Here is a 19,802-nt window from a genome sequence, read left to right on the forward strand (position 1 = left end):
CCCCTTATAGATGGCCCCCTCCCCCCTATGTTGTCCCCCCACTTATAGATGGCCCCTTCTCCCCCCCTTATAGATGGCTCCCTCTCTCCCCCCTTCCCTTATAGATGGCACCCTCTCTCTCCCCCCCTCCCTTATAGATGGCCCCCTCTCCCCCCCTTATAGATTGCCCCCTCTCCCCCCTTATAGATGGCCCCCTTTTCCCTACCCCTTATAGATGGCCCCTTCTCCCTCCCCTTACAGATGATCCCCTCTCTCTTCTCCCCCCTCCCTTATAGATGGCCCCCTCTCTCTTCTCCCCCCTCCCTTATAGATGGCCCCCTCTCTCTTCTCCCTCTGTCACTTATAAATGGTCCCCTCTCTCTTCTCCCCCTGTCCCTTATAAATGGTCCCCTCTCTCTTCTCCCCCTGTCCCTTATAAATGGCCCCCTCTCTCTTCTCCCCCTGTCCCTTATAAATGGTCCCCTCTCTCTTCTCCCCCGTCCCTTATAAATGGTCCCCTCTCTCTTCTCCCCCCTCCCTTATAGATGACCCCCTCTCTCTTCTCCCCCGTCCCTTATAGATGACCCCCTCTCTCTTCTCCCCCGTCCCTTATATATGGCCCCCTCTCTCTTCTCCCCCTCCCTTACAGATGGACCCTTTCTCTTCTCCCCCTGTCCCTTATAAATGGTCCCCTCTCTCTTCTCCCCCTGTCACTTATAAATGGTCCCCTCTCTCTTCTCCCCCTGTCCCTTATAAATGGTCCCCTCTCTCTTCTCCCCCTGTCCCTTATAAATGGCCCCCTCTCTCTTCTCCCCCCTCCCTTATAGATGACCCCCTCTCTCTTCTCCCCCGTCCCTTATAAATGGCCCCCTCTCTCTTCTCCCCCCTCCCTTATAGATGACCCCCCTCTCTCTTCTCCCCCGTCCCTTATAGATGACCCCCTCTCTCTTCTCCCCCGTCCCTTATAGATGTCCCCCTCTCTCTTCTCCCCCTCCCTTACAGATGGACCCTTTCTCTTCTCCCCCCTCCCTTACAGATGGCCCCCTCTCTCTTCTCCCCCCTCCCTTATAGATGACTCCCTCTCCTCCCCCTCCCTTATGGATGGCCCCCTCTCTCTTCTCCCCCTGTCCCTTATAGATAGCCCCCTCTCTCTTCTCCCCCCCTCCTATATAGATGGCCCCCTTCTCTCTTCTCCCCCTTCCCTTATGGATGGCCCCCTCTCTCTTTTCCCCCTGTCCCTTATAGATGGCTCCCTCTCTCTTTTCCCCCTGTCCCTTATAGATGGCCCCCGGTCACCGCAGCCCTTCCCGCTCCTGTCACCTCTTATCACCGGAGCTGCACGGCCCGCTCCGGTCACTGCTGCCCGCTCCTGTCACCTGTCACCGGAGCCCGCACGGCCCGCTCCGATTACTTGTCACTGGAGCCCGCACGGCCCGCTCCGGTCACCTTTCACAGTAGCCCGCACCGGTCACTGCAGCCCGTTAATGCCCGCTCCTGTCACCGGAGCCCGCACGGCCTGCTCCAGTCACTGCAGCCCACTCCTGATGTGCTTCTCTAATCTAATCAACGTGAAGGAGCATGGGGCCGCTGCGGCCGGCTGTAGTGCACATACAACGTGCGCTCCACGGCCGGCCGCAGCGGCCTCACGCTCCTACTCCAAATTGATTGGATGAGCACATTAGGAGCGGGCTGCAGTGACCGGAGCGGGCCGTGCGGGCTGCGGTGACCTGGTCAGGCCGGGACAAGAGAGAAGGGCTGCGGCGGTGATTTTTTTTTTTTTTAAATAATATTTTTTTTTATTATGCAGCCCAGGCAGCCCACGGACTGGTAATCTGGCCAGCCCAGCGGGCATTTGCCCGGCCTGTATATATATATATATATATATATATATATATATATATATATATATATATACCCCTGTGCAGCATATTGAGGTAGAGTGCTAAAACAAAAGATATTATCATAGCTGCACCTTCCATGATGATTTATATCTGCTGACACCAGTTTTTTATGTAATGTTTTTTAATTAACTTTTTGTGGTCATTTTTAAATTTTACTTGAATGAGATATAATATGTATTTGGTACCAATGTATACATAATAAAAATTATATATTTTTTTATGAACTAAGCCCGGTGTTCGTTTGTAAAAAGTATAGTGTGGGTTGTTTTTATTTGATAAGGTGACATCTGGTGGTGCAGGGTGGTACTTCAGCCTAAGTTGTTAGATTACCCCGTTCCCCTTATCTCAAACCTTGTGTGTAATTATTTATTTATGGTGTGATACATTGCCTGACGAGACCTTAGAGTTCCTATTGGCTGCTATATTTCAGCTATTTGCATATGTGCTGTGATTGGCTGTTAGCGGTTAGAGTGTGGCCATTATTTTCTATGGGAAATTCGGGGTCTTTAAACGTAAATTTCTTAAAAACAACAAATCCGATCGAAACGAAAAATAGATATCACACCTCACACCACCAAGGGCTTCGAAACGCAGTTTGAACGGAGTGTGCGCGCAAAGCGATTCGGGCTGTATTATGCGCAGAAAAATGGCTGAAAGAAACGGAAGAAGAAGAAAAACAATACGGATTACAATGTAGTGCTTTTCAAGCACTAGAATTATATTTCCCCGACAAACATAAAAGTTTAGTAAATGCCTCTCCATTCTGTAAAATTATAAAAGTCGTTATGAAAGACAAAGCTCCTACTTTTGGTTTCTATCCAGTGCGGTTCTTTTTATTTCATACAATGACCCACTTCCTACTAATGAAGATGGAGGGTAAGCATGATTGCATTTAATGTTTAAGATTATTATTATTGTTTTTTATTCTTAAAGTGCCCTTAGTTTTAGAGTGCTATACAATCGTCAAGGGGTGACAAAACCGAACATTACAAAATCAAAACATGCTGCACGAATAAGGAAAATTGCAGACTATTTTTAAGGATAGATGAAAACATCACATGGATTGTGGTCCTGCACTTCCTCAGACACAGCAAGTCTGAGGTGTGTTTCCAGGCTACTTCAGAAGGGCCTTTCTTGAAAGATAGGAGTGACTGAAGTGCATGACATTTCTGACAGCTGTTTTAGCCCAGTAAAAGACTTTAGGAACCTGATCACAACAAGATTGAACACATCAACCCTTCCTGGTGCAGTTGGCGAAGGAACAGCCAGGAGGATAATTAAGCAGTTCCCCATTAGTGTTGATCTTCTTCTTCTTCTTCTTCTTCTTCTTCTTCTTCTTCTTCTTCTTCTTTCTTCTTTCTTCTTTCTTCTTTCTTCTTTCTTCTTTCTTCTTTCTTCTTTCTTTCTTCTTCTTCTTCTTCTTTCTTCTTTCCTCTTCTTTCTTCTTTCTTCTTCTTCTTCTTCTTCTTCTTCTTTCTTCTTTCTTCTTCTTCTTCTTCTTCTTCTCAATATCTACACAAAATTGCAGTTCTAACAGCACCGCCCACACTGAGCTTGTGGCTGTACAGCTCAGACCATATACAGCCTGGGCTGGCAAAGGTTGACCAACCCCTGAGTATACAACACAAGATAAAAAAGAAACCATAGTAGTCAAATGAAGAATAAAGAAAGCAGCAGTGAAACAAGAGAAAAGCCAGCATAGTCCCACCGTTCAATTAGAATGAGGTACAGAAACACTATTGACTCTGCACACTCCGTCCAGGCAGACCATACACTAGTAGCAGATGTAAGAGCAGGATTGTGCTCCACCCTCAGATCCTCCATCCTTTGCAAGAATACAAATTCTACAATCTATTCTGTGATCGAAGGTGGGGTGTCAGATTTCCACCTCTTTGGCATCACTGTCCTTGCCGCCAGCAGGAGAAACCGTGTTATAATCTTTTTACAATGCTGCAGGACCATAGACAGTAGCAGCATTGAGGGATTATTGGACAGTCTATCACTGTGGACCAGATCAGAGAGCGACTGCTGAACAGACACTTTCAAAATTTCTGCTCCTGCACTTTAACTTGAAACAACATGATATCCGTTTTAAATGCACTCATATCCTGTCGCCAATCACATTTTTAGTGAGACAACATAGACTCCAATCCCCTTTTTGTGGGAAGGAAGGTAAGCAGTACTTGCAGTTTAGGATGCACACTGAAGTATTAGTATAGTAGCAGTATGCAAAGGCTTATTTATACTGGCAGGTACAGCAGGGGGCAGAACTCTGTTGCTCAGAGAGGTTATTCAGCTCTGACTACACTTTTCCTGCCTCCATGGTTTCAGGTACATGTAGCTGTGGTACACTATGCAGTTCTGCCCTAACCTGCACTGTCTTGGAGCTGAAATAACAGACATATTATCACTCAAGGAGCATTGTAACTATCTCATGCTAAAGGTAGCAGGAGAGGGACTGTACGACAGCACAATATAGGAAGCGGCCTGTAACTCAACTAATGACTTTTCTGTGTGTGCACAGCTAGCAGACACTGTTAACCCCTCAAAAGGACCTCTCCTGCCCTGACAGCTCAACTTCTAGCTCCACAGGGCAAAGTCTCACAGCAAACACAGCCCCAGAACATGCACTTTTCTCTGCCACCTGGTCTAATTGTGCTGCTGACTCACTTGCCAGCCTCAGCTGTGATAACGGAGGCTGCTTGTCCCACATTCTCTGCTCCCCCTCTGTCTCCTCGGCAGGCTGGTCACCTCCTGCAGCTCCCTCCCAGCACCTGCGATCAGATGGGAGAGTACTTGTAGCTGTGGAGAGGCTATTAGTTGTGCCAGACGCCCGGCCCCTGGTTCTGCTTTGTTGCCTCGTGAGCAGTGACAAAGATGGCAACAGCTCCCCCACACCGTAATCTGGATCTTCCGAGATGCTCGCAAAGGGTGAGAAAAAGTTGGAAATCTGTCACAGCAGGCCCCTGACTCTTCCTGTAATCTTTGGCTCTTCTCACCCTTATATAGCTCAACATGTATCCCCTTTTCTTGTCGGCCCATGCCGGAGCTCTTAAGCTGTGCGTCCGTCCGCTAGCATGTCAGGCTCCGCTCCCTCTTGTTTGCCCAGTTTCACCAGGTGCAGAACCATGTGACAACTGCAGGCCTGACATCAGTCGTATGAAGTTGGAACAGGTTGAACTGAGGACAGATGGGAGGGTCAAGACAAAGTAAAGGCCGAACAAGAAGTGTGTCAGAAAGCAATCCATGGTGGTGCCTTTGGTGTGACCTGGCCAAGTTGCTTCAGTGACTGGCCCAGAAGGTCATTAAACCAGTGGTCTCTAATGGACATATACCGCCCTTATCCTGCTCCATCCATAAGCGCTGAAGTACAGAATAGCAGAGACTGAAAGTCTGAAGCACTGTCCCACCTTCTACTGAACATAGGTGTGCAGGGCTGGTACTGTAGAAGTAGTGCCTGTTTAAGACTCTCCATCAGGTCTCTGAATGGTGCAGAATCCTCTAGATAGAAAAGGAGGGACTGTAGGTCTAGCAACATGGCCAGGTGCACTGTGACACTGAGTACCCCCGACTGTCGCTGATGATTTGAGAAGCACTAAGTAATGTGCCGGTTCACGGACCAGGCTGCAAAACCACATCTTTGCCATGGTTCTCCCAGGCAATGCTGTGGCAGTGTATCCTGTCTAAGCACAGGGCCATAATGTTCCCATTTCAAACCTGTCCACACTTCCCCTTCTGGTGACACAGATTGCATACCGCAACACAAATATCCCTTGTCAGGTGGAAAAACTCCCACTATTCCAAATGCTTAACTTTTGCCCTGGCACTGCATGCTGGGTGATTACTAATTTTGCTGATTTCAGCCCTCTGTACACTGCCAGTGTGTTCCTCCAAGCTAGTCCGAACAGAAGACCACGTAACCATCCTGTCTTTGGCTCAGGGTGTCCCACTGATACCAAGCTGCTGGATGCGGCCATCCTGCCCAGAGCCCACACCTGCCAATAGTTCTCTTGCAGATGGTGCACTGAATTAGTTCCCAGCTCAAGCCCAATTCTTGGCTGCGTGATTGTGTAGTGGGTAAAGTCATCCACTCCAAGACCTCAGGCTGGCCAGTTAACACATGGCCACTCGATGTTATAGGCAGCCACACCCTATTGCCGCGACATCTGCTACTGCACTTGGTTTTGTGCCACATTGTGGGTATTAGGTCTTCACAGGTTTAATAGCAGCATTTGTCAAGAAAGGAACATTGCAATATGAGTGATTAAAGAATGCTCTAGACCCCGTCCATTTGACTCCTCGCCTGGAATAAAACATTTTCAACCATAATACCAGATGCAGGACCAAGGCATGGTAACAACAAGAGAATAGGATGACTGTTTGGGATGGGTGGCGGCTGATACAGGTTTCCTTTAACTAAATGGATGGTTAAAGGGGTTATCCAGCGCTACAAAAACATGGCCACTTTTCCCCCTCTCTTGTCTCCAGTTCAGGTGTTGTTTGCAATTAAGCTCCATTTACTTCAATGGAACTGAGATTGAAACCCCACCCAATCTGGAGACAAGAGAGGGGGAAAAGTGGCCATATTTTTGTAGCACTGGATAACCCCTTTAATGCAAAAGTCTTATTTTATAATATTGCTTTACCTTCAGCATGTATTTATAGTGTTCTGTGCTTCTATCATGGTTTCTAAACATATATTTTTGCATTTCATGGACAGCATAGGCCATAGCATAGACGGATTTATATACTAAATATGTCACTCCAAACTTGGAAGTCAAATAATTTTTCCCCCCAATACTTTCTAATTTTATACTAATACTGCAGTTGTTCATTTTAGAGTCATGAGCAAAAAGTTTTTTATACAAAGAGTTATAACGGGGATTTGAAGGTAAGCATTTAAAATGGACTGCAAAAATATGTTCAAGTATTAAGTCTTTGGGGCGAGTTTCCCGACTAACATCTTCTAGGAATCTCCTCATAAGTGGAATCTCCTTATAGAATGGAGAAAATACCAGGCTCCCATGGAGAGTATCTGTTTTAGATCTTTTGGTTAACTGAACATGGAAATTTGGTCCGGCTGGGAATATTAATGTCTTCTCCTCGCCACCGCTGCTTTCCAATCCAATATTATCTAATGAATAAAAAGAAATTGTACCGCAAAGCACAATGACTTTTGAGGTTGATCTTTTAAGTATAATTTTATCTTTCTCTGAAATTTCTTGTTTATTATCTGCAAAATCAGATTTAATATTAATGATAAACTCAATGCAGATATTATGAAGTTCTGCAATTGTCTTTAATGCCTGGCTTTGTCTATATCCCCCATCGTCATTAGAAGCGATGACACCAAACCATGTCCAACCAAAATATATCATAAGCTTCACAATTGCCAGGTACTGGGTTTGGTCATTGGGAAGTGTTTGGAAGAAAGTTGGATAGATCTTCTTATTAGTCAAAATGGTATCTGTAGCCCCATAGCTGATCTAAAAGACATAATATATCATACAATAGAAGGAAATAATGCCTTATACTATGTGTGTACATGCTATATTAAACTTTCACACTTAGGTCGGGTTCAGACTACGTAGGACACCGGACATTCTGTAACACAGCTGTGTCATAGTGCGGCCGGTGTCAATGAAGTTCATTCCGGCCAGTACTGCACTACAGGCCAGATGAACATAATTTCATTGATTTCATTCAGGTGTGCCTGCATTTCAAATACCATTGCCGATAATGTAGTGTGGCTGGAGCTTCAGGGGTTTGGCCTGTTAAGAAGTCGGGTTCCCCAAAAGGAAGGGACAAATTGGTGGAAGCAGTGCCAGGGCTTCACCCTGTCCTTGTGTCTGTGGGTCACTGAACAGTTTTCACATTTAGGCTATGTTCACACAACGTATTTTTTCATATTTATATGGCCGTTGTTGCCGATTGCAACAATGGCCGTAGTAAATACGAAAAAATATGTTGGCCGGGTGTCTATGGGATCCCGGCCGGAGCGTATACACATAGTATACGCTTCGCCGGGACCCCTCGCGGCACGGCAAACAACTGACATGTCAGTTTTCTGCGGCCACTATTCATTGAATAGCGGCTGTAGGAAACAATGTCAGTGCACACTATGAGTGTTTGGCTCCCGCAACCTGCTTCATAGTGTGCTGTGGGGTGTTCTGATGCATCAGAACTCTACGGCCATAAACATCATCCGGCCCGCCGCGTATTGTATCGGCCGGGTCACGAAACGGCCGGTATAAAACGCCATGTGAACATGGCCTTACACTGTAAACAGGATAACAGCCGGCATACAGTAGATTGTAATTCTGTGACATAAAGATAACATTCTGCTGGGTTGAGGAGAAAATAGAAAAACAAAGGACATACTTACCTAGCCCCCATTCCCTGCTAGTCCCTCACAGATCCAATTTTTCTCTTTCTTGTTTTCTGATCTTCTTCCTGTCTTTGAGATGAGTACTTGGTGCCAGAACTGCAAAGAACTAGCTGAGAAGGGGCAATGCTGTGACCTGTGACTGGTTGTTGGATGTAGACAAACAAAAAAATGAACAGAGAGGGGCGCTTATGGTGTAGTAGGTTAAGTTGATTGGTATCTATTCACAACAGGCAAGACAACTCACCTTCTGGTGTTGTGCGAACAATAGGCACAACACTAGTAGAGCTTGTAATTGATGTGGAATCCGCAGCCTGGCACCCAGCATATAGAGGACAGATCCGTCACGATACCATCACTCCCAAATCATAGAGGAGAAGACTAAAAGCAAAACTGGGATAGCCTTGGCGCTGGACATGGACAACACTCTCCGGTTCTTGTAGAATACTTTATTTTGAGCAACGCGTTTCGGCGGCGTGCTGCCGCCTTTATCAAGCTCCCCCCTTTATCAAGAATTCTATTTGTGTTGGGTCATATTTGCCCTCTTTCTTTAATGCCTCTGAAGCCGTATATAGCCCCAATTTGTGTTCAATATTAGAATACAAGGCTGTCACGTCAAGTGATATCAGGAGATAATCGGGGTTCCAGATGATGTTACATAGATCACGTAGAAGAGAACTGGAATCCTTGAGATATGATGGCAATTTTGTCACAATTTCCTGGAGGTGTAGATCTATAAAGTGGGATAACTGGCTAGTGAGGGATCCTATCCCCGATATTATAGGCCTACCCGGTGGATTTGTTTCATTTTTATGAATTTTCGGCAAATGATAATAAAATGCCATATTCGGGGAATCCACCTGGAGAAATCTTTTTTCTCTTTTATTAAGGATCCCTTTTTTCGCCGCCTCTTCTATTAGTAGCGTATACTCGCTGTAGTATACATTCGAAGGATCCTTGTCGAGAACCTCGTAGTAGGATATGTCGGATAAGACTCGGAGTGCCTCTTGGTGGTAATCATTGAAGTTTTGAATGACAATACCGCCACCTTTGTCCGCTGATCTAATCACTGAATCCGTATTATCACGGAGATGTTTCATTGCTTGGCGTTCCTCTCGGCTCAAATTGTGTTTCCTGATTTGTTTATTTTTCGTGATCTTTTCCAAATCATCAAGCATGGAGGCATAAAAGGTTTGTATAAAGCCTCCTTTATGGTGGTGTGGGTAGAAGTTGGACTGTGGTCTCACATCCAAATGTACAAAGGGGTCTTCAGAGGTGTATGTCACAGTATTCACTGAATCTGTACTCCCCCTTCTATTATTTTCTATTTCAAAATGACGGAGAAGGGTAAGTTTTCTGGTATATTTATTTAGGTCCAAAAATAACTCAAAGTCATTGGACAACTGAACGGGACAAAAGGATAGACCTTTGGCTAAAAGTGATACTTCATTTATGTTAAGAATGTGGTTGGAAAGATTGAATATCTTTACTGCTTCACCTTGTTCTTTTTTTGCTGGGGAGCTGTTTCTATTTCTCCTATTTCGCTTCCCACCTCTAACTCCTCTATAATATTTTTTCTTTTTCCTCTGATTGAAAAGTAATTGGTAATCTTGTTTGTCATCCCCCGTGCTGCCTGGGTCTGGGCATTGTCGCACAGGGTCGGAAGACCTAAAAAAGATACTGTAGACATCACACTATGGGTGGAAATAGTGCTCATTGGAGATCCTCCCTCGACTTCACTGACAGATGTAAACACCTCCTCTATGGTTACTGATGATGGACATCCTGGAGAATGGATGGCATCCTCGATGTTATTAATCCTTTCGATGTTAAAATCAGATATACTAGGAGGTGATCTGTATGGTACAATGGTGGTATCATTACTCCAAAAAGAATCATGGATGGTAAGTACAGAAGAATTCAAGGTGGGTTAAGAATTCTGACTGTTATGGAGTGTACTGCTGATCGTTCTATTTCCTGTATCTCCTATGACCTCTTGGGAGTAAGAAGCCATGGGTGTGTGTGCTTTCTTTTGGAGGTGAGATGCCAGAGGGAGAGAAAGGGACTTGGTTAGTGGTGTGGAAGCATTCCTGGTGTGATTGGATGCAGAAGGGAGTGGATTGATGATGGGGGGTAGAGAAGGTTGAGAGGGTGGAGGGAGTCGAGCTTGCTTCTTAGTATAGTTAGAATTTCTAAAGACTCTTCCCGAAGTAGATGGTTTTTGGAAACCGGTGGATGTAGGGGCAGATCCCACTTTATGATTGTCTGCAAGTTTGGCAGGAGGATGTGACTGTGTTATTGCCGATGTGTTTGTGGATTCTAACCGGGGTTTTCTTCTATTGATGGGGTGCAACTGACCAGTGGCATAATCATTTCTGTCTCTTTAGGGAGCTTGATAAAGGCGGCAGCACGCCGCCGAAACGCGTTGCTCAAAATAAAGTATTCTACAAGAACCGGAGAGTGTTGTCCATGTCCAGCGCCAAGGCTATCCCAGTTTTGCTTTTAGTCTTCTCCTCTGTGACTGGTTGTGGCAGCTGCTGCACAGCTAGCTCATTTCATAAAAAAGAAGATTGAGGAACTATAAGAAGAAGAACAATAGAAGCAAGGAACTAGCAGGGGAATGTGGCCAGGTAAGCATGGCTTTTTATTTTCTATTTTCCCCTTGCCCCAACTGGAATAACCATTTAAGGAGGATTTTCCAAAGATTAAAGGACACATTGGCAATAGAGTTATCTAGAGCTAACCTGATGCACGTAAACCATGCCAAGCACACACGGTTGCACTGTAACTGCTGTAATTGACTTTGCAATAGTCCTAAACAATTACTGTTGTGGGATAGAGGCAGCAGGGAAGGCGATATAGGATGGTAGCTAAGGAGTGTTGACCCCGCTGAACGGGACGGGACTGGTGGTTCAGGTGTGACCGGGGTGACCCGGGAGTGGGGGGATGGTTTCACCGCTCCTGGCTGTGCAGCAGAAAGTGCAGGAAGGGCCCTGTAATCATTTTTTACATGTAATTTCTACATATACTGCACCTCTGCTAGACCCTTCAAATATAGACTGGGTCGTGACATCACATTTTCTGAGAATTTGAAGCCTGTCTGATCTACTAAATTGCGAGAAATAGCACTATATGTGCATACCCCATAATAAGTGTACATTAGGAATTTTTCTAACTTTATGAAATAATATAATGAAAAATAGATTTTTGCTAGAGTTGTCCTTTAATACTATGCGTTGCCCCCTCTAAAATCAATGAGAGCTTGGTGCCTTTTGTGGTTGTTGTGGATGAGGCTGTTTATTTTCTCAGATAGTAAAGCTGCTAATTCTTCTTGGCAAAAAAGCCTCCAGTTCCTGTCGTGTGGCTCAATGATATTGAGGCCAGGAGACTGATATGGCCTCTCTAGAACCTTCACTTTGCTCTGCTACAGATAATGACAGGTGTATCATGATAACCAAAAACATCCACATGACCCTGATTAAAAGTTCACATACCATGGTGATTTTGGCCTGATAAGATGCACAGAAGTTGACACAAATTGACAAAATTAGGTCACAACTGCCAGGAAAATAGTTTAGGATACAAAGGGAAAACAAACAAACAAACCAAAAAAAGAATTAACATCATGGTTCAAGATGCACAATAAGGAGGCACTTATGGGCTGAATGGTTGAGTTGCCAGAAGAAAGCCACCACTGCACAAATGCCACAAAGTATCTCACCTACAATATGTTAAACAGCACAGAAACAAGCCTTAAACAAGGTGATTTAGAGGGATGAGACCAAAATTGAGTGGCCCTAAGAAAGCCATTACTGCACAAATGCCGTAAAGTATTTCACTTACAATACATCAAACAGCACAGAAACAAGACCTAAACAAGGTAATTTGGAGTGATGAGACCAAAAGCAAACTTTTTGACCACAACCATAAACGTCACTGTAACAACTGGAGTCCTGAATCCGCAGTACTGCTGCTAGCGATGGCGTTAGCCCCACCAGGAAGCAAAGTCTAAGGGTTTTCACCAGTGCCCACCACAAGGTGGGATGGACTTTCTGCAGCAGGCGCCCCAGAGGTCGCTACCCCTGGCTGGGCTTGCTAGTGGCGGCGGGCGAGGTACAACTGGACACTGGTAGGCAGTCAGGAACAAACCAAAGCTAGCCAGAGGAAGAGAGAGACTGCTGGGGAAGAAGCAGGAGTCTGAGAAAGAGAATGGGCGTCAGGAGGCACAGGGACACACAAGTGGTTGCGGTCAGGGTTGACAGTGTGGCCGCAGCGGAAGGCACTTGCCATGGCCACGGCTGTAACAGTTACATTTGGAGCGGTGTCAATAAGGCTTATGATGAAAGGAACACCATTCCTACTGTAAAGCATGGGATTGGATCACTGATGTTTTGGGGATGTGTGAACTATAAAGGCACGGGAAACTTGGTCAAAGTTGAAGGAAAGATGAATGTAGCACGTTAGCAAGTACTCAAGGCATATTTGCACTCATCAGTCCAGAAGCTTTGCATGGGATGTACTTAGATGTTCCAGCATGACAATGATCTAAAACACAAGGCCCGGTCAACCTGTCATTGGCGACAGCAGAACAAAGTGAAGGTTCTGGAGTGGCGATCTCAGTCAGCTTAATATCATAATATGTAATCTCAAACTGACAGTTCCTGCAAGACAGCCCAGGAATTTAGGAACTGGAGGCTTAAAGGCCAGGAAGAATTGGCAGCTTTACCACTTGAGAAAATAGAAAGCCTCATCCACACCTACCACAAAAGACTTCAAGCTGTCACTTATGTTAGAGGGGGCAATACACAATGTATGTAAACTTTTGATCAGGGTCATTTGAATGTTTTGGGTTTTCATTATGATTTAAAAAGAGAAAACACAGTAGTTTCACAATAAATGTCTTCACCCAACCACTAACTATGAGTGGAAAAAATGGTTTTGTGTTATCATTCATATTCTCTGAAAAAAAGGACATGAAAGCAACAATACTTTTTGAGCACAAGTGTACCGTAATATGAATTATGAAGCATTGATGATTATGTTGGTGTTATACTAAACTTATTATTCTTACCTGTGGATAACCATAGATATTCAACAAGTTTGATATCTGCAGAGAAATCCTTGAGGACTGATCTCCGATAACACCAACCACGTTGTATTTATCAATACAGGAATAATTAGGAATTATGTCTCCAGGACCATATAATAACTGTAACACATTCTCTATGGCCTTATTCACATTGTTACAGGAATCAGTCACATAGTATCCCAGAGTCACATTGGGAAGAATATCAGGATCCTTGTTAATCTCATCTATGGCAAATATCAGAGCTAGAACATATCTGTAGTAGCAGGGTAAAGGTCTGTGTGGGGACAAAACATAAAATATTACAATTGCCTATTCTAAATGTATGTTTAACCCCTTCAGGAGCTGGCTAATTCATGTTTCAAAGGCCAAACACTTGCAAATTTTCACCTACAGACCACTTGTGCTCTTATTTTTTAATAGTCTGTTCTCAATCATACTGGGCTGGGTGCAATCAAGTGCAACTGCCTCCTCCTCCTCCTCCTTCAATTGTCTGTTCTCCACCACACTGGGTCCAATACAGTACTATTACTGCTGCTGGTTCCACTGTCAAATTTCTGTTTTCCACCCTACTGGGTCCAAGGAACTTTGTGTCCTATGTCCCGTGTAATCACTTAACCCTGGCTAATTTTTTTTCACTATTTTTGCACTTTGATTTTTTTTTCTCCACTTTTTTCATTCTAATAGCAACTGCAACTAATCGAAACTATACCCTATCACACTCCCACTATTGTAGCTGCAATTATTCAGCCGTTATTGCAAGGTTCGTTGTAGGTTCGGTTCGTACGAATCCGAACTTCACGAAAGTTCCCCGGATCAAACCGAATGGAACTTTACAAAAGTTCGCTCATCCCTAATTAAAACCTTAAAATAAATAAATATGTTTAAAATCGCTCTATTCCCATCCTTATAATGCTTTTATCCTTTGGTCTATGGGGCTGTTTGAGGTGTCATTTTTTGTTGTGTTTTGTTACTTTTCACAAACGTTGTTGAACTATTTACATACAGAATTGCTGCTTATTAGTGGGAAAACTGTCATTTTCTCTCTCTCTCTCACCAGCCCTTTAAAATTAGGTACACAGGGGGTGACTGCTTAGTAGTAAATAGCTCCCCCTGTAGTATATAGCCCCCCTGTGCTGTCTCCCAGTATATAGCCCCCCCTGTGCTCTCTCCCCCTGTATATAGCCCCCTATGCTCTCTCCCCCTGTATATAGCCCCCTATGCTCTCTCCCCCTGTATATAGCCCCCCTGTGCTCTCTCCCCCTGTATATAGCCCCCCTGTGCTCTCTTCCAGTATATAGCCCCCCTGTGCTCTCTCCCAGTATATAGCCCCCCCTGTGCTCTCTCCCCCTGTATATAGCCCCCCTGTGCTCTCTCCCAGTATATAGCCCCCCTGTGCTCTCTCCCAGTATATAGCCCCTCCTGTGCTCTCTCCCCCTGTATATAACCCCACCTGTGCTTTCTCCCCCTGTAGTATATAGCCCCCCTGTACTCTCTCCCCCTGTATATAGCCCCCCTTTGATCTCTCCCAGTATATACCCCCCTGTGCTCTCTCCCAGTATATAGCCCCCCTTTGCTCTCTCCCCCTGTATATAGCCCCCCTGTACTCCCTCCCCCTGTATATAGCCCCCCTTTGCTCTCTCCCCTGTATATAGCCCCCTTGTGCTCTCTCCCAGTATATAGCCCCCCTGTGCTCTCTCCCAGTATATAGCTCCCCCTGTGCTCTCTCCCCCTGTATATAGCCCCCCTGTACTCCCTCCCCCTGTATATAGCCCCCCTTTGCTCTCTCCCCAGTATATAGCCCCCCTGTGCTCTCCCCCAGTATATAGCCCCTCCTGTGCTCTCTCCCCCTGTATATAACCCCACCTGTGCTTTCTCCCCCTGTATATAGCCCCCCTTTGATCTCCCCCTGTATATAGCCCCCTATGCTCTCTCCCCCTGTATATAGCCCCCCTTTGCTCTCTCCCCCTGTATATAGCCCCCCTGTACTCCCTCCCCCAGTATATAGCCCCCCCTTTGCTCTCTCCCCTGTATATAGCCCCCTTGTGCTCTCTCCCAGTATATAGCCCCCCTGTGCTCTCTCCCAGTATATAGCTCCCCCCGTGCTCTCTCCCCCTGTATATAGCCCCACCTGTGCTTTCTCCCCCTGTAGTATATAGCTCCCCTGTACTCTCCCAGTATAAAGCCCCATGTGCTCCCCCCCTGTATATAGCCCCCTTGTACTCTCTCCCCCTCTATATAGCCCCCATGTGCTCTCTCCCCCTGTATATAGCCCCCCTGTGCTCTCTCCCAGTATATAGCCCCCCTGTGCTCTCTCCCAGTATATAGCCCCCCTATGTGCTCTCTCCCCCTGTATATAGCCCCACCTGTGCTTTCTCCCCCTGTGGTATATAGCTCCCCTGTGCTCTCTCCCCCTGTATATCGCCCCACCTGTGTCTTCCCCCTCTGTGCTCTCTCCTCCTGTAGTATATAGCCCCCCATGTGCTCTCTTCCCCTGTATATAGCCCCACATGTGCTTTCTACCCCTGTGCTCTCTCCTCCTGTAGTATATAGCTCCCCTGTTCTCTCTACCCCTGTATATAGCCCCCCCTGTGCTCTCTTCCAGTATATAGCCCCCCTATGCTCTCTCCCCCTGTATATAGCCCCCCTGTGCTCTCCCAGTATATAGCCCCCCTGTGCTCTCTCCCCCTGTATATAGCCCCCCTGTACTCTCTCCCCCTGTATATAGCCCCCCTGTGCTCTCTCCCCCTGTATATAGCCCCCCTGTGCTCTCTCCCAGTATATAGCCCCCCCCCTGTGTTCTCTCCCCCTGTAAATCGCCCCACCTTTGTTTTCTCCCCCTGTGCTCTCTCCTCCTGTAGTATATAGCCCCCCTGTGCTCTCTTCCAGTATATAGCCCCCCTATGCTCTCTCCCCCTGTATATAGCCCCCCTGTGCTCTCCCAGTATATAGCCCCCCTGTGCTCTCTCCCCCTGTATATAGCCCCCCTGTACTCTCTCCCCCTGTATATAGCCCCCCTGTGCTCTCTCCCCCTGTATATAGCCCCCCTGTGCTCTCTCCCAGTATATAGCCCCCCCCCTGTGTTCTCTCCCCCTGTAAATCGCCCCACCTTTGTTTTCTCCCCCTGTGCTCTCTCCTCCTGTAGTATATAGCCCCCCTGTGCTCTCTCCCCCTGTATATAGCCCCCCTGTGGTCCCTCCCCTGTATATAGCCCCCCTATGCTCTCTCCCCTGTATATAGCCCCCCTTTGCGCTCTCCCCCAGTATATAGCCCCCCTGTGCTCTTCCCCAGTATATAGCCCCCCTGTGCTCTCCCCCAGTATATAGCCCCCCTGTGCTCTCCCCCAGTATATAGCCCCACCTGTGCTCTCTCCCCCTGTAGTATATAGCCCCCTGTGCTCCCTCCCCTGTATATAGCCCTCCGTGTGCGGTCTCCACCAGTATATAGCCCCCCTGTGCGCTCTCCCCCAGTATATAGTCCCCTGTGCTCCCTCCCCTGTATATAGCCCCCCTGTGCGCTCCACCCCCCTCCCATATAGCATAAAAAATACAAACACTTTATACTCACCTCACTCCGGTGCGTCCTCTTCTCTTCCTCCTGTGGCCACATTGCAGCGGTCACTAGAGGCCGCTCTCCCCGCCGGCGCAGGAATGTCATTTGAGCGCTGACACCAGAGGGGGAGTGGGGCCTCTTGTGACCGCTGTGGCCAGTGAGAGGTGACTGACAGGGAGGGAGCCATTGGCTTCCTCTCTTTCAGTGCGGCTGCCGATCGGTATCTATGAGCGCTTGTTACGAGCGCTCATAGATACTTACTGTGCAGGGAGCAGCTGGCCGCCGCGGTCCGGGTTCGGACCGCGGTCCGTCAGTTGAGGACCCCTGCTATAGGTGATCAGTGCGATCGCAGCACCTATGGTGCTACAAGAAGGGATAATTCTCCCTTCGTTCCCCATCAGGGCTGTGCGGTGAGATCGCACAGCCCAATGGTTGTTGTGACATCAGGAGGCTTCCCTGAAACCTGCCAGGACCTTACATTGTAGTGAATCTCGCTGCAAAACTGACAGCAAGATTTCCACTGCGATACATCCTGTGTGAAGGCACCCTGAGGCTACATTCACATGTAACGGAACTGCTCCGAATCCCCTACTGTCATCCTGAATAGGGTTACTTACACGGATCAGAATTTCAATTCCGCTGCAAGTATGTAAACATCCCCCCCCCACCTTAATCGATGGCGGCCCGGTGCATACATTATTGGATCCGTGCCCCGGCCTCCTCCTGTAGCTCCTGGCATTTTGACATCCCACTCAGCCAATCATTTCGCTATCCCACTGCAGCCACTGATTGGCTGGGGGATGTCAGGATGCCGGGAGCCACAGGAGGAGGCCAGAACATGGACCAGATAATGTATAATGTACCGTGGGTTAAGAGGGGCAGCGTTTACATACTCACAGCGGAATTAAAACCCTTTTCAGAATGACAGTAATAGATTTGCAGCACATTTCACTGCAAATGCATGGAGTGCTAAGTTGCTTTAAAATAGTGGAGTTAAAGAGTTAAAAGTAGGAGCAAAAATTTTTGGTAAGTGCTAAATTTCCTTCCTTTTACTGTTTATTTTTTCTGCAAAAAAAGAATAATGGCTAGTGAGATGGGAGGTTTCATTCCGTGCACAGTCTGTCATATGTATGCACAACTGGATCAGGAGTTCCAAGGTGAATAATGCTGTCGAAGATGTGAGCATTTTGTCCATCTAAAAGCTCGAGTTAGAGATCTGGAGAAGCATATTGCAATATTGAGGGAAACTGACCAGCTCTAGTGGATCGTGTTCTCCCTAACAACTGTGGGAACAGTCCAACTAGTAGTGGGAGGCATGATATTGTAGGTAGGCCTAGACAGCTAGTGGTTGTAGGGGATTCTATAATCAGGAAGACGGATAAAATTAATTGTCGCCAAGAATGCCTCAACCGAATGGTTTGCTGTCTCCCTGGTGCCAGGGTTTGGCATGTGGTAGAAAGGGTGGACAAATTACTTAGGAGATGACCCAGCTGGTCCTTGTGGGAACATGTGGGAACAGAAAACAAGGTAGGCTGAAGTCCATTAAAAATTATTTTAGTAAATTTTAGGTGCCAAGTGGAAGGACCTCTAAGGTTGTATTCTCAGGAATACTGCCTGTACCATGTGCATTGCAGGAGAGACAGCGGGAGCTAGGGAGTTAACCCCTTAAGGACCGGGCCTGAAATGGCCTTAAGGACCGGAGCAAATTTTATGAATATGACCTGTGTCACTTTATTCATTAATAACTTCGGGATGCTTTTACCTATCCGGCTGATTCTGAGACTGTTTTCTCGTGACATATTGTACTTCACATTTCTTGTAAATTGGAGTCGATACTTATAACGAATCTTTATGAAAAAAATAAAAAATAACGTGAAAAATTGTGAAAAAATGCATTTTTCCAACTTTAAAACTTTTCTGCTTATACAGAAAATGGTTATACCACATATATTATATATAAAATAGCATTAGCAACATGTCTACTTTATGTTGGCGGCATGTATTAAACTATATTTAATTTTTTTTAGACAATAGAAAGCGTAAAACATTAGCAGAAAATTTCCAAATTTTCAGTAAAATTTCAAAATCAGATATTTTTAGGGACCTGTTCAGGTTTGTATTTGAGGGGACTGTATGTTAGAAAGCCCCACAAAGCACCCCATTTCAGAAACTGCACCCCCAAAACTCTGCAAACCGCATCCAGAAAGTTTTTTAACCCTTTAGGGGAGTCACAGAAATAAAAGCTAAGTGTGTAAGAAATTTGAAAATTTTAATTTTCTGTGCAGAGATTTTATTGTAATCCAATATATTTCATAATTATAAACCTATTATCAGAGAAATGCATCCCAATATTTATTGCCCCATTTTTGCAGTTTATAGAAATACCCATTTGTGGCCCTATTGCGCTATTTGACGCAACCACAAGCCTCAGATATAAAGGAGCGCCTAGTGAATTTTAATGGCTCCTTTATATTTGGTCATTTCTGACTGTACCACTTCAGGTTGGCAGAGGCTCTGGGGTGCCAAAACCTAAAAAACACCCCTAAAGGGACACCATTTAGAAAACTACACCCCTCAAGGAATGTAACAAGGAGTGCAGTGAGCATCTGGACCCCACAGGTGCTTCACAGATTTTCCGAACAATATAATGTGAAAAAAGCCAAAAGTATTTTTTACACTAAAACATTGTTCTAGCCTTCAATTTTTCATTTTCACAAAGGGATAAAAGGGAAAAAAAACACAAAACATGTAGCGCAGTTTCTCCCGAGTATGGAAATACCCCACATGTGGAAATAAACTGCCAAGCGGGCGCAGTACGAGCGTCCAAAGGGAAGGAGCGCCAATTGGCTTTTGGAAGCTGGATTTCACTGGAATGGATTTCAAGGGCCACGTCGCATTT

Source organism: Dendropsophus ebraccatus, chromosome 7, assembly GCF_027789765.1.
Source record: "Dendropsophus ebraccatus isolate aDenEbr1 chromosome 7, aDenEbr1.pat, whole genome shotgun sequence".
NCBI classification, from domain to species: domain Eukaryota; kingdom Metazoa; phylum Chordata; class Amphibia; order Anura; family Hylidae; genus Dendropsophus; species Dendropsophus ebraccatus.